The 15,459-nt window shown below is 47.2% G+C and overlaps 1 protein-coding gene across 4 annotated transcripts in view; it reads right to left on the bottom strand.

Moving 5' to 3' along the window:
• The window catches only part of AP1G1 (adaptor related protein complex 1 subunit gamma 1), a 94,957-nt gene extending 80,021 nt beyond the window's left edge, over positions 1–14,936 (bottom strand). For 2 of the 4 annotated variants that reach the window (XM_039502809.1, XM_039502812.1), the window contains exon 1: positions 14,648–14,935. The gene's annotated coding sequence lies outside the window, so the exon portion shown is untranslated. Of the gene's footprint in view, positions 1–12,815; positions 13,501–14,647 lie in introns of those variants that run through there. The other 2 variants (XM_039502811.1, XM_039502810.1) reach the window with 2 other exon arrangements.
• Between the last annotated feature and the right edge of the window lie 523 nt (positions 14,937–15,459).

Here is a 15,459-nt window from a genome sequence, read left to right as displayed (position 1 = left end):
GCTCCACTTCGGAAGGAACAATCAGTTTCACACATACAGAATGGGAAGAGACTGTCTAGGAAGGAGTACGGCAGAAAGGGATCTAGGGGTTATAGTGGACCACAAACTAAATATGAGTCAACAGTGTGATGCTGTTGCAAAAAAAGCAAACGTGATTCTGGGATGCATTAACAGGTGTGTTGTTAGCAAGACACGAGAAGTCATTCTTCCACTCTACTCTGCACTGGTTAGGCCTCAACTGGAGTATTGTGCCCAGTTCTGGGCACCGCATTTCAAGAAAGATGTGGAGAAATTGGAGAGGGTCCAGAGAAGAGCAACAAGAATGATTAAAGGTCTTGAGAATATGACCTATGAAGGAAGGCTGAAAGAATTGGGTTTATTTAGTTTGGAAGAGAGAAGACTGAGAGGGGACATGATAGCAGTTTTCAGGTATCTAAAAGGGTGTCATAAGGAGGAGGGAGAAAACTTGTTCACCTTAGTCTCTAAGGATAGAGCAAGAAGCAAGGGGCTTAAACTGCAGCAAGGGAGGTTTAGGTTGGACATTAGGAAAAAGTTCCTAACTGTCAGGGTGGTTAAACACTGGAATAAATTGCCTAGGGAGGTTGTGGAATCTCCATCTCTGGAGATATTTAAGAGTAGATTAGATAAATGTCTATCAGGGATGGTCTAGACAGTATTTGGTCCTGCCATGAGGGCAGGGGACTGGACTCGACCTCTCGAGGTCCCTTCCAGTCCTAGTATCTATGAAACTATGTCAGTGTCCACATTACAGTCTTGCTCCTGCCAATATAAGTGCTCTATTACACCAACATAACACCACCTCCACGAGAGGCGTAGGGTGGGAGTTCTCAACCTTTTCCTTTCTGAGGCCTGTGCCACAACAACTGTTTTTCTGCATACAAAAGCCAGGGCCAGAGTTAGGGGGTAGCAAGCAGGGTAATTACCTGAGGTCCCACACCACAGCAGTCCGTGCAAAGCTAAGTTGCTCAGGCTTCAGCTTCAGCCCCAGCCCCGTGTGGCAGGGCTCAGGGCCCCAGGCTTCAGTACTGCGTGGCACAGCTTTGGCTTTCTGCCCTGGCCCCAGAAAGTCTAACCCTAGGCCTGCTTGCCAGACCCCATGAAGCCTGCTGGCAGCCCCCCAAGGGGCCCTGGGCCTCTGGTTAAGAACCGCTGGCACAGGGCTTATGTCGATGTAGTTAGGACAATGCAGTGTCAGTGCAGACACTGCAGGTTACTTACATCCGCTGTTGGCCATAATTTTTGTCAATTTCATGGCTATGCTAGAGTGACTACTGCAGTGGATGTAAGTCAACCTAACACAGGTAGACTTAAAATTGTAATGTAGATATTCCTTAAAATACTTCTCCTAAAACCGCAAAGAAAACTGAGACACAAAATGAATTGATACAATCTGGAATTTGCCTAGATCAACTGTGTTAACACCATGACACCTGCAAAAAGTGCCACAAGTGTCTTTAATAATCAGTGCATTCAGAATCTCAATTTTACATCTCATCTAAAAGACTGGTACTTCAACCCCATAGGGTCCCCACTAGTTCAGTACTGACCGAGAAAAAGCTGACAATGAATTACCAACACCACTTTCAGTAGAACCCTAAATGTATGGCTATGCAGCAAAAAAAGACCCTCAGCAGCGAGACTTGGACTTGCAGGGCTCATGCTATGGGGTTAAAAATAGCACTGTAGATGTACAGGCTCAGACTGGAGCCTGGGCTTTGAAACCTAGCAAAGGGGGAGGGTCTCAGAGCCCAGGCTAGACCAAATGTTTACACTGCTAATTTTAGCATCGCAGCAGCACACCCAATTCAGTTCACTAGGGCTGTGAAACACGCTGCCATGGGGTTTTTTGTGCTGTGTAGATGTACACCAAGTTTCCTTGGATGGCTTCCAGCCAAAGACTGACTATGCATAGCTTATGAGACTCTTAACTAGCTCACAATATGAAGCAGTACGTCTGCAGACTAAGAATGCGCATTTTGAGAGCACCTGTAAAGACAAAGAAAAGGCAGAGCAGGAAAAATTTTTAAGGTGTATTCCTAGAGAGCAGCAGACCCATCAATTTCAAGTGGCAAATTACTACCTTGCAAGTCAGTTACCTGTCATCTATATAGGACTTTATTTATTCAACTAGGTATATTTCTGCAGATTAGTTTGTTTATAGGTACAATTAAATACTAAGGTGAAGAGGAAAAGTATCCAGAGAAGGTAAAACTGAACTGGCTGTTCTTTTGATGCTCCTTCTTGGAAGAAATATACCCAAGCCTTCCCCATGCCTGCCATTATGCTTGAGTCAGAAAAAGAGGAGTAAAGTTTGACTATTTCCAGTTTATGCACTTTTCTGGCATCCCTAGCATCCTCTTGGATCGCAAAGAAACATAGGTAGCCATTAAGATCTTCCTTGCCCAACCTGATCATGTCACTCTCATGCTTTCAAGTGGATTGTATGGGATACCAGGCCCACTACATACAATCACAAGTAGCAACAGAGGCGGCACAAGGATGAGGCAACCTCTGTCCCTAGGAGCAAAATGATCAGGGTGGGGGGTAATTGCTCCCTAAAAAATTGTCTGGCCAATATCTGATCACTTACTCTAAGACAGAAAGGCTAATTAAATGTATGTCTACAGTCACAGAGAATGCATCGGATTAGAAAACGTGAAATAACCTTTGTAAGCTTGACTTAGCTCTTAGGGTGGAGGACACTTGCGTTTAAAAACACATTAGCTGGCTGTGGTTAACACTAGCAGGGATCTTAGGGTTAACCACAACCAGCTAACACCATTTTAATGTGACCATCCTTGCCACATTATGGACTAAGTCTTCTTGGTTATACAAAGCATTTTCCCAATACAGACAAGCCCTCAGTACTTTTCTGCTCATGGCTGTTTGCCCATTGATTAGCTTGCAGCCTTTGCCCACAGCTGATTTTTTATTATTTTTCACAAACTTCTCTACAAAATTATTTTATAATAGTCTTAATTATATTTATTTCAAAATAATTAGTCCCATTTCTAAATGTTCTGTGATTGCTCTGTTTAACCCAATTTCATCTTTGGGGATTTTAATTGTCTCTTATTAACTTAACTCTGTTTCAGTCCATATTAGTGATCACCTGTATTATACACCCATACCCCAAATTTCTTCCCTTCAAGAACAGTCCTCATAGTTAGAAATTAAAACCTGTAGGGACTACTCTGCTATCATATCCATTGTCATACTCTTTCCTGGTACCATCTAGAGTAACAAAAATACATCCCAACCCCACTTACATCTCACAATATCAATCCCTTGTCCATATGATCTCATCAGTTTCAAAGTTCAGGGCCTCATTAACATTCTTCTTATGAGACCAACAAGAACTCAAACATTCTTTTGATAACCAAATAGCCAATTATATTTGCAACCAATACTACCTTCCAATATAGTCAACTTCCACAAATCAAGAACGCCTAAATGCTTCAATAAAGGTATATTCTTCCATTACGGGTTACAGTTAGATATCAATAGGATTTATGTTCCTAAATCATTTAGGTGCTTTTGAAAAATCACTTCAGCTCCTAAATGTGAGTTTATCAGCCTATGTTTAGGCTCCTATTTTTGAAAGTTTGTGTGTAGAAAAAAGTTCACAATAACTTTGTTGATGTATTGAAAGTCTAAACAACTTTTCACTGTTACCTGAAGCAATTCTTCCTTGAAGTGACAAGAAACTGTGTGTAGCACATTGCTGCAGTCACTCTGCCTCAGCTTTCCCAACATGCTATCCAGCCTGCTTTGATAGCTTATGGCTAGGGCCTTACCAAAGTCATGGACATAGGATTTTTAAAATAATAAATTTAATGATTTCAGCTATTTAAATCCGAAATTTCACAGTGTTGTAATTGTAGGGATCCTGACCCAAAAAGGAGTTGTGGGGGGTTGCTCACAAGGTTATTGTGGGGGGTTGCGGTATAGCTTCCCTTACTTCTGTGCTGCTGCTGGAGGCGGCGCTATCTTCAGAGCTGGGCAGCTGGAGAGTGGCGGTGGCTGCAGGCCAGGAGCTCAGCTCTGAAGGCAGAGCCGCCGTCAGTAGCAGCGCAGAAGTAAGGATGGCATGGTATATAGTATTGCCACCCTTACTTCTGCGCTGCTGCCTGCAGAGCTGGGCCCTCAGTCAGCAGCCGTCACTCTCCAGCCACCCAGCTCTGAAGGCAGCAGCACAGAAGTATGGTACTGCCACCCTTACTTCTGTGCTGCTGCTGGTGGGGCGCTGCCTTCAGAGCTGGGTGCCTGGCCAACAGCTGCCGCTCGCCCAGCTATGAAGGCAGCACAGAAGTAAGGGTGGCAATACCATAACCCCCCTAAAATAACCTTGCAACCCCCCTGCAAGTCCCTTTTGGGTCAGGATCCCCAGTTTGAGAAACATTGGCCTCCCTCGTAAAATCTGTATAGTAGAGGGTAAAAGCACAAAAAAGATCAGATTTCACAGGCGGAGACCAGATTTCACAGTCCACAACACATTTTTCATGGCTGTTAATTTGGTAGGGCCCTACTTATGGCTCAGCCCACTGGCCAGATTTAGACCTCACTTTCTGGGGTAGCAGGTCCAAAAAATCACAGGCCAAAAACAAAGGGAGTCAGCTCTCAGCCCCTGTGAAGTTATTCGTCCACCCACTCTTTGGGCCCAGCTCAGACCTCACTCTTTCTCCCTGATGGGACATCCCTTCCTGCAGCTTGTCCCTGATAAACCCAGGCAATCTGGTGTCAGACTTCAATCACCCTGACATCTGTTGGGAGAGCAATACACCAATGCACAGACAAACGAGCAGCTGTGCTCCTCTTGACTAGCTGCTTACAAACAGGGAAGAATTGGTAGGGGAAGTAGAAGAGGGTGGCAACCTAGGCAGAAGTGACCATGAGATGGTTGAGTTCAGGATCCTCACAAAAGGAAGAAAGGAGAGTAGCAAAATATGGACTCTGGACTTCAAAAAGGCAGACTAGATGCCCTTAGGGAACTGATGCGCAGGATTCCCTGAGAAGCTAATATGAGGGGGCAAGGAGTTCAGGAGAGTTGGCTGTATTTAAAAAGAAGCCTTACTGAGAACGCAAGAACAAACCATCCAGAAGTGCAGAATGAATAGCAAATATGGCAGGCGACCAGCTTGGCTTAACAGTGAAATCTTCGGTGAGCTTAAACTCGAAAAGGAAGCTTACAAGAAATGGAAATTTGGACAGATGACTAGAGAGGAGTATAAAAATATTCCTAGAGCATGCAGGGGTGTAGTCAGGAAGGCCAAGGCACAATTGGAGTGGCAGCTAGCAAGGGATGAGAAGGCTAACAAGAAGGGTTTCTACAGGTATGTTAGCAACAAGGTGGTGGTCAGGGAAAGTGTGGGACCCTTAATGAGAGGGGGAAGCAACTAGTGACAGATTATGTGGAAAAAGCAGAAGTACTCAATGCTTTTTTTGCCTCGGTCTTCACAGACAAGGTCAGCTCCCACACTGCTGTCCTGGGCAGTACAGTATGGGGAGGAGTGAGCAACCCTCAGTGGTGAAAGAATAGGTTAAGGACTGTTTAGAAAAGCTGGACATGCACAAGTCCATGGGTGCAGATCTAATGCATTCGAGGGTGCTGAGGGAGTTGGCTGACGTGATTACAGAGCCACTGGCCATTATCTTTGAAAACCCGTGGCGATTGAGGGAGGTCCCGGACGATTGGAAAAAGGCAAATATAGTGCCCATATTTAAAAAAGGGAAGAAAGAGAACCTGGGGAACTACAGACAGGTCAGTCTCACTTCAGTCCCCAGCAAAATCATGGAGCAGGTCCTCAAGGAATCCATTTTGAAGCACTTGGAGAAGAGGAAGGTGATCAGGAACAGTCAATATGTATTCACCAAGGGCAAGTCATGCCTGACCAACCTGATTGCCTTCTATGATGCGATAACTGTCTCTCTGGATATGGAAAGCAGTGGATGTGATATCTTGACTTTAGCAAAGCTTTTGATACCATCTCCCACAGTCTCTTGCCAGCAAGTTAAAGTAGTATGGATTGGATGAATGGACTATAAGGTGGACAGAAAGCTGGCTAGATTGTCGGGCTCAACGGGTAGTGATCAACAGCTTGATGTCTAGTTGTCAGCCAGTATCAAGCGGAGTGCCCCAAGGGTTGGTCCTGGGGCTGGTTTTGTTCAATATCTTCATTAATGATCTGGAGGATGGCGTGGATTGCACCCTCAGCAAGTTTGCAGGTGACACTAAGCTGGGGGGAGAAGTAGATATGCTGGAGGGTAGGGATAGGGTCCAGAGTGACCTAGACAAATTGGAGGATTGGGCCAAAAGAAATCTGATGAGGTTCAACAAGGACAAGTGCAGAGTCCTGTACTTAGGATGGAAGAATCCCATTCACTGTTACAGACTAGGGACCGAATGGCTAAGCAGCAGTTCTGCAGAAAAGGACCTGGGGATTACAGTGGACAAGAAGCTGGATACGAGTCAGCAGTGTGCCCTTGTTGCCAAGAAGGCCAATGGCATATTGGGCTGTACTAGTAGGAGCACTGCCAACAGATCGAGGGAAGTGATTATTCCCCTCTATTCTGCACTGGTGAGGCCACACCTGGAGTATTGAGTCCAGTTTTGGTCCCCCCACTACAGAAGGGATGTGGACAAATTGGAGAGAGCCCAGCAGAGGGAAACAAAAATGATTAGGGGCTGAGGCACATGACTTACGAGGAGAGGCTGAGGGAACTGGGCTTATTTAGTCTGCAGAAGATAAGAGTGAGGGGGGATTTGATAGCAGCCTTCAACTACCTGAAGGGGAGTTCCAAAGAGGATGGAGCTTGGCTAGTCTCACTGGTGGCAGATGACAGAACAAGAAGCAATGGTCTCAAGTTGCAGTGTGGGAGGTCTAGATTGGATATTAGGAAACAAGATTTCACTAGGAGGGTGGAGACACTGGAATGAGTTACCTAGGGAGGTGGTGGAATCGCCATCCTTAGAGGTTTTTAAGGCCCAGCTTGACAAAGCCCTGGCTGGGATGATTTAGCTGGTGTTGGTCCTGCTTTGAGCAGGGGGTTGGACTAGATGACTTCCTGAGGTCTCTTCCAATTCTATGATTCTCTGCCTTCCCTCTAGGGAGGCTCTGACTCACAGTCCTACTCAGGGCTTGTCTACATTTACAGCAACCCTAGCACTTAGTGAAGATGCTACCTGTGCAGATGGGAGAGCTTCTCCCACCAGCATAGGTAAGTTGTCGCTCGGGGTGTGGATTTTCCACATCTCAGAGCAACATAGTTATACCAACATAGAGTGTAGACCAGCGTTTCTCAACCAGGGGTCCGTGGCCCCGCAGCAGGGGTCAGGGCAGAGAGCAGGGCTGATGTTAGACTCACTGGGGCTCGGGGCAGAAAACCCAAGCCGTTCAGTGTTGAAGCCAAAGCCTAAGCAACTTAGCTTTGTGTAGCTTCCTGTGACATGGGGCCCCAAGGCAATTGCCCTGCATTCTACCCCTAATGCCAGCCATGGCTTTTAATCTACTGGATATGCAGAAAAACAGTTGTGGGCCATGGAGGCTTTTATAGCATATTGGGAGGGACTCAGAAAGAAATAGATGTAGCCTGGCTCAGCATGTTTTTTCTCTCCAGGTGAGAGCAGTTGATCTTACAGGCCTGACAGGCACTACAGGTGTAGCAGGCAGGGCTGACTGTGGTCACTGCACTTCTTAACCCCTCCAGCTGTGTTGGTTTGCCAATAAGCATTTTTTTTTTAATAAAAATACAATTTTAGCCCTTAATGTTGCAAACACAAAGCAAATGAGTAGACAGTCACATTGAAGTCAATGGGACTATTTGTGTGAGTTTAATTATATACCTGTGTAAGTGTTTGTGGGGCTGGGCCTTCATTGTCAATATTTTGTTTTTTGCAGATAGTTTTCTAAAATTCAGATAAGGCACCTTATCAGCAGTGGCATTTTTAAAAAGTATTTATAATTTACAGTAATTAATTCAAATTTATAATCGAAGATTCCAGTAGCACAAATATTCAAATAAGTTACCGCACCTGGATTTAAATTAATGATTTTTCTTTTTAAAATCAATTATTTAAATGGCCCACCCTGATTACCGAGAACAAACTGCACCACTCAAGCCAACCAGGGTTTGTTTTTGGGTTTTTTTGTTTTTGTTTTTTTACACACAACATCAGAGGCTGACCTAGTTCCCATTGAAGTCAATGGCATAACTCTGCCATACCTCAGTGGTGTAGGATCAGCTCTTGATGGGCAAAGAGAATGAAGCAGACATATCTAGACTACAATAAGGGGTAATAAGCAGTGTCTGACTAAATACTACTGAATTCCAACTGCCTTGGACAGCTGTACTTCCACATGGCTTGAAAAGTGGCTCAAGGACAGTAAATGCAGACTTGTCAACATGAACATATCAAGTTATAGAAGAGATCTAACAGAATACAGCAGAGATCTGTATTTAGTCCAGGTTTTTCAATATTTATACAGAAAAGAGGTAAGCAGCATGTTATGATTAACAGAAAGTACTAAACTGAGAAATGTTGCTAACACCACAGAAGAAAAAGGCAATATGAAAAGTCTTCCAGAAGAAAAATGATCAGGAAATAAAAAATGGAATTCAGTCTGGAAAGACAGCAGCTAATCTCTCTTGGGAAATATCAGAACAAAGATTATTTAATGGAAGGGTGAAATTTGGAAAGTAGCAGTGCCAGGAGACCAGAGCAGCAGGAAAGAAAACTGAGTTTAAAATGTGATATGGCAACAAAAAGGAACAATGCTACTTTGGGTTGCACACATGAGAGTAACATGGGACAAGAAGATGGTTAACTATCAGGAAACATTCCTGCAAGCAAGATCTTTAAATCTCTGAAAGGAAATGGAAATTTCATCCCCAGTAATATTTACACGTAAATTGAACAAAGCACAGAAGTCTTCTGCAGGGAAAAATCCCATTGTCTAGAAGTTGGGGGTGAGAAAAGAGACCCAGTTCTCTATGATTTCTAATTTGCATAAATCTTAAGTTTTAGCTAAACTGAATGCAGCCCTACCTCTCATTTCTGCTTGCTGCCATCAGCTGAATCCTACCATATGCCAGCCCCAGGAAGATATCTGATTAGAGGCAGTGGATGGGGAAGTTTGATATGTTTCCCATTTGTGCACAACTGTACGTCAAATTAAACTGTAATTCTCACTTCGATTTCCGAAGATGAGCAGGATGCATTTGTACTTTGAGGGTATGTCTACACTGCAATTAGAGACCTGCGGCTGGCCCATGCCAGTTGACTTGGGCTCGCAAGGTTGTTTCATTGCAGTGTAGACTTTGGGGTTCAAGCTGAAGCCTGGGCTCTAGGACCCTGCAGGGTGGGAGGATCTCAGAGTTCCCACTCAATCCTAGAAGTCTACACTGCCATTAAACAACCCCAGGAGCCATAGTCAGCTGGCACAGACTTAACTGCAGTGTAGACATACTCTGAAGTCACCCTCCTCATGTCTTTCTTCCATAATAGTAACACTTTGCTATTATACATAGTCCTTTACAAATGCTAACCCTCACAACATCCCATAAGGCAAGCAGCTAAGTATTATCTGCATTTTACAAGTTGAGAAACGTAGAAACAGAGAGGGGAAGCAATTTATCCAAGGCCACACAACAAATCAGTGGAAAAGACAGGATTAGAACTCCAAAATTCCTGGCTCCCAGTCGCATGCTCTAGTCACCAAAGACCATGCCACCTCTACTATTCTCATCTATTTCTGACCTCCCAACCAGCTAACGTATAAGACAGTCAGGTGGCCTGTTTCCTGCTCAGCTGTATGTAGATCAACTCCACCAGAGAGGTCCTTTGGGGCCATCTGCCTGTCCCAAGTCAGGGTAAAGGAGGAGGGTTGGGCGTGGGGCTAGCAACTCCACCCTGTAAAAATCAGCTTGCTACAGAAACGCCAACAATAGAGTTAACAGAGACTTTTAGCCTGGAAAAAGAAGGGTCTTCAACTCGAAGATGCATGACGCTGGGTGGTGAAAGCCGCGAGGAAGCCACTAAGCCGATCACCCTTCTTGCAGCCAGGAGGATTACCATCGGCACATGGAATGTGAGGACCATGTACGAGTCAGGAAAGACGGCGCAGGTTGCAGCAGAGATGAGGAGCAACAACCTGACCCTACTAGGCATTAGCGAGACAAGATGGACGCAAGCTGGACAGAGACGACTGTTGACAGGAGAGCTGTTGCTGTATTCAGGACATGAAGAGAGCGACGCACACCACACACAGGGAGTAGGCTTCATGTTGTCCAAGCGGAAAAGAGGCCGCCCAAGAAATACCTGGCGACGCGACCTTCAGGTTGATAGCAAAAAAATGGGCTATACCTGGAACCAGCTGGAGCGAATGGCCCAGGATAGAAGACTATGGAGATCTGTTGTTGGCGGCCCATACCCCGGTTGGGGTGACGGGCATGAATGAATGAATGAATGTATGTAGATCAACCCTTTTAGTTTCAAAACAGACCCCGGAATCCTTTATGTGGTACTACAGCATGACAGAGAAGAATCACCTTTCTTTAAAGAGTTAATACCAGGGGAAAGTGCCAGACTGAAAGCTCAGACTCCTCACTCTACAGAGTAGTCACATCTTAGGCAGCATTAATGTACCTTTTTCCACATGGGGTAATTTCAGCTATATACAGGGAAGCACCACCATCATCCAGCTTCAGCAGTCCATTCAATCCTTAGCCTCTGCCAGTTAGTCTCATTTATAACTGGAACAGTGACCAATCAGCAACTGGACTGAGACATCCCACTCATTTTATAGAGACCACCATGCAGTCATATCAGAGGGTAATGCCTTTTGGACACCAGTAACCTGGCCTTGATTTGATACTTTGGCCTGAGATATTTACTTACCAGACCTGTTAACCCTAATCCAATAATACAGTACTTGCCACCAGAGTAAACATATGCCCTTAAGACCCACATGTCCCAGAAAGCATCAGAATATGATCAAGAACAAGCCATTCAACACTGGTAAATTTTAATCCCCTTCACCAGAAAGATTTGCATTATAGGGACAACTATAAACCAAAGGCCAATTTCTAAAGCAATAAAGAACTATTCAATTCTCCCAGCACAATAAGGGCTGAAAAATCCACTCAGAATGAGTGGTAAAATTTCCTGGATGAGAAATCCTGCTGACTTTCACAGGATTTAAAAATTTCTTTTTAAAAAGTTTCTAGCACTCGTGGTTTCAAAGATAACTTTCAAATCTACACAAAATGTAAACCAATAAAGTACTCGTTTCTAAGTCTGCAGACAGACAACTCCAATCCCTCTGTTGTTGCCCATAGCTTTGCCCAGCTGTCATGTGACAGATGACCAGTCTCATCAATTTTCCATTGCTGCTATTCAGAATCCTGTGAGCAACAATGAAGCTGACAAAAATCATATCATAATCTCTGCTGCTTGGCAAATCTAAGAGCAACTGCAAGGGAAAGTTATGACAACAAAAACACGGAGGCGGCTAGGAAAGGGGTAGATTAGCAGAGACCCTATCCTTAGAGCCAAAGGGAGACTCTGTGTTGGGAGCAGAGGAATGTGAGAAAGAAAATGCTCATTCTCCCTTCTACTATCCTAGGGTGAAGTCTCAAATTTATCATAAGCCTACTAGTGGGAAGCGGGAGTCCCTAAACATTCAGGAATCACATCCTTGTAGTAATTTAAATATTCTCTCCTTTCCCAGCATATAGGAGAGATGGAGGAGGATTTGTGTTGTGGGGCAACATACAAGACAGTCTCTAATCTTATTTGCACTCTCTTGTCTAACGGAGCTCTTCAGTGTCTGATAAAGTTTTCATGGATGAGGGAGTGGATCAGCAGAGAGTGTGGGTGAGGGAAAGGAGAGAAAATATGGCAGTTGAGTGGGACAGACAAACGAAATTGGAAAGAATAGTGCATACAGTGTAAGTGAAGAGAAAGAAAGGGATGGAGTGGGAGAGGAGAAGAGAAAGAAAAGAGGAAACAGCCACTGAAAACCAGAATATACACACTATAATATAGTAATTGAGAGAGAGGAAAAAATGGAGTGAAGCCAGAAAAGGCAAGAAGTTAAAACACAAGAAAGACAGCAAGTTATTATTTAAAAGTATGCTAAATAGAAGACTGACAGTTAAAATTCATGACAGTGAAAATGCACTACAGAATTGCTTGGGCTAGAGGGAACTGAGATGGCAGGAGTACTTTTCACTCTGACTAGTAGGCAAACAGGTGTCAAGTATATTTTTTAAGCCCATTTTTCAAGCTCTGCTCTCAACACACCACCTCTCCTAAGGATACTGTTAGTGTTTCCACAGCTCTTCATCAAGCATGTCACACACCAAGTGCTACAATAAATCACAACACAGCATTTAAAATTAGTATGTACAAGGTGACAAAGTCTGATTTTGAGAAAGACTTTCAAGAATTAATCTGCACCCAAAAATCAGCACCTGAGTAACAACACACCATGCGGTTTGAGAAAGAGCTCAACAAACCCTTGAAGAAGGGACTCTGAAATAGTCCCAGGATCCATCACTGGAGACCACTCCACTGCCAGCAAGACTCTGCACCTGCATCTTGCTGTAAATGGCTCTAGGCAGGGAATGTGGCTTTTCTTTCTGTGAAGAGCTAGACAGACATAACTATGGGGCTAGCCACAAACACTAAATACAAATCCATGAACAGGACACCTCAGTGCATTACAGCTGCAGAGTACTGCACTCAGCCTAGGAAATACCAGAGTAAAGAGGGCGGACAACCCCAGTGTTACCTCTTGTACGCAGGCATCACCTCAATACAGTCTTCAAAGGAAATTACATTTCATGATTTTTTTCAAGTTTGGCACAACCTCTGGTAAATAACCTTAAAATCTCCCATTTAAAAGTTGTGTGAGAGCTTTTCTGCTCCCCACTGGAACAGCTGGGGTAGGGGCTGTCTTTTCAAAGAAAGGGCAGGACCAGAGCAACAGTACCCACTGTCCTCACTCCAGCCGTAGGGGAATCAAGGGAAAGGGGACAGTCAGGATGGATGGTTTATGGGAGGCTGTGTGGAGCTCGGAGGGAGAGACAGCACTGAGGGGACAGAGATGGTGTTGATGGAGGGGCTCATGATGGGCCAGCAGGGAAGCTGAGGGGGACATACAGAGTGGGACCAGAAGGTCTGCAAAGTTGCAGGTAGGTGGGTTATACTGGAGCTAGGGGAAGTCTCTGCAGAAAGCTCTTCCTCTGGGCTGGTAGGGAAAAGGTGTCACACAAGACAGCCGAGTTGAAGTGAGGAGTGGAGGACATGAACATGGGCAGGGGGCTCACAGGACATATGGGGCAAGTGGGTTTATGGGGCTGGGGCATGAAGGATGCATGGAAGCTTCTATGGGACAGGAAGGGGTTATGCTAGTCCAGTAAAGCACAGGAGGGGGGCACAAGATTGTGGGTGGGAAGAAGATGGGGGGGCAGTTACGCTAACCAGATGGAGGAGGGAACATGGGACATATGCAGGAGTGGAGGTTAAGGCGGGGGGGGGGGAGAGAATAAGAGGGTTGGGGGGTGGTTTATGTTGGCCCAGTGCAAAAGGGGATATGGGACAAGGGTATTTGGGGGATTGGGTGTTGGAGGGGGGAGTTATGCTGGCACGGTGGAAGAGAAGGTTATGCTAGCCCAATAAAGTAGGAGATACAGGACTGAGGGGCTGGAGGAACAAGGGAGGGGATATGGGGGGTTACACAGGGGAAGTGGGGGAGGGGATACATTAATGGGTTTGGGAGGATTAGGCTGGCCTGGTGCAGGAGGGTAGGGGGAAGGGATACGGGATGGGATGGGGGTGCGGACACAGGATTGAGGCAATTACAAGGGCCCCAGGGGGGGAGTGTATAGGATTGGGAGTATTATGCCGGCCAGGGGGAGCAGACACGGGAGGTTGGGAAGGTTATGAGGGGGGACGGAGTCCAGAGGACTAGGCTGGAGGAGGGAGGTGCGCTGGCCCTGCGAGGGGGACGGGCGGGCAGGGGCCCAGAGGACCAGGCTGGAGCGGGGTTGCGCTGGCCCTGCGGGGGAGACGGGCGAGTAGGCAGGGTAGGGGAGTGTACTGGCCCTGCGAGGGGGCGGGCAAGGGGAGGAGGGGGTCCAGAGGTCCGGGCTCGAGGAGGTGGGAGCGCTGGCCCTGCGGGGGAAGGGGCAGGCAGGCGGGGAGGGGTGCGATGGCCCTGCGGGGGGGTCTGGGGCAGGCAGGCGGGGAGGGTGCGCTAGCCCTGCGGGGAGGACAGGGCAGGCAGGCGGGGAGGGGGTGCGCTGGCCCTGCGTGGGAGGTCTGGGGCAGGCAGGCGGGGGAGGGGGTGCGCTGGCCCTGCGGGGGAGGACGGGGCAGGCAGGCGGGGAGGGGGTGCGCTGGCCCTGCGGGGGGACGGGCAGGCAGGCGGGGAGGGGGTGCGCTGGCCCTGCGGGGGACGGGGCAGGCAGGCGGGGAGGGGTGCGCTGGCCCTGCGGGGGGGGGACGGGGCAGGCGGGGCCGGCGGGAGAGGGTCGGGGTCACACGGCGCCGGGGGCTAGAGGCCGGCGGGGAGAGGTGGCGGAGGGGGACAATGACCCCGGGGTCCCCGCCCCCACTCACCGGGCCGGGTCCCTGCAGAGGAGGAAGCGGCGGTAACAGGAGCCAGGCATCCAAAATGGCGGCTTCGCGACCTCAGCACCGATACCGCAGGCGGAAGGATTCGCAGGATGGGACTCTCTCCTCTCCGCTTCTCGGCCCTACCTCACGGGGGCGGCCCTCCGCCGACACTGCAGTCCCAGATGGTCAGCCTCCCGGACAACGGGCCGTTCGCTGGCGCCGGTGGCAGCGGGAGTTGGGAACTACTTTCCTAGGCGGAAGCATTCATGAAAGGCCATGTTCGAGGAGAAATACGTAGGCGCCGTGGCAGGCAGTGATGACGTCAGACGCCGGGCTAGTCACCGCTCCCAGTGTTACCGCGAGATGAGGCCGGCCGGCCCGACGCCGCGAAAGAGGGTTCCGCCCCCTCCCCGCAGGCTCAAACCTGGCAATAGAGGGAGTCCGTATTTAATCCGCTTCAGGCGCTCTGCGGGAAGCTGTGCTGTCGCCTTTGTCACAGGTTTCAGTGTGGTGCCGTGTTAGTCTGTATCAGCAGCAACGAGGAGTCCTTGTGCTACCTTAGAGACTAACACATTGATTTGGGCATAAGCTTTCATGGGCTAAAACCCATGAAAAATACAGTAGGCAGGTATGTATACAGAGTACATGAAAAGATGGGCATTGCCACTTGGTAAGGCAATGCCCATCTTTTCATGTCCTTTGTTATAGACACTTTCTGTCCCCTTTCTACAAGTGGAACAAACTCAGTATGGCCTGTGCTTACCCACCAGTGCTCTGAGGCAGTTTGGGAATATGCACATAAGCACAACTCTCAA

Source organism: Mauremys reevesii, linkage group 16 (assembly GCF_016161935.1).
Source record: "Mauremys reevesii isolate NIE-2019 linkage group 16, ASM1616193v1, whole genome shotgun sequence".
In the NCBI taxonomy this organism is placed as follows: domain Eukaryota; kingdom Metazoa; phylum Chordata; order Testudines; family Geoemydidae; genus Mauremys; species Mauremys reevesii.
The sequence above is the reverse complement of the archived record's forward strand: the minus strand, read 5'-3'. Positions and strand labels throughout refer to the sequence as shown.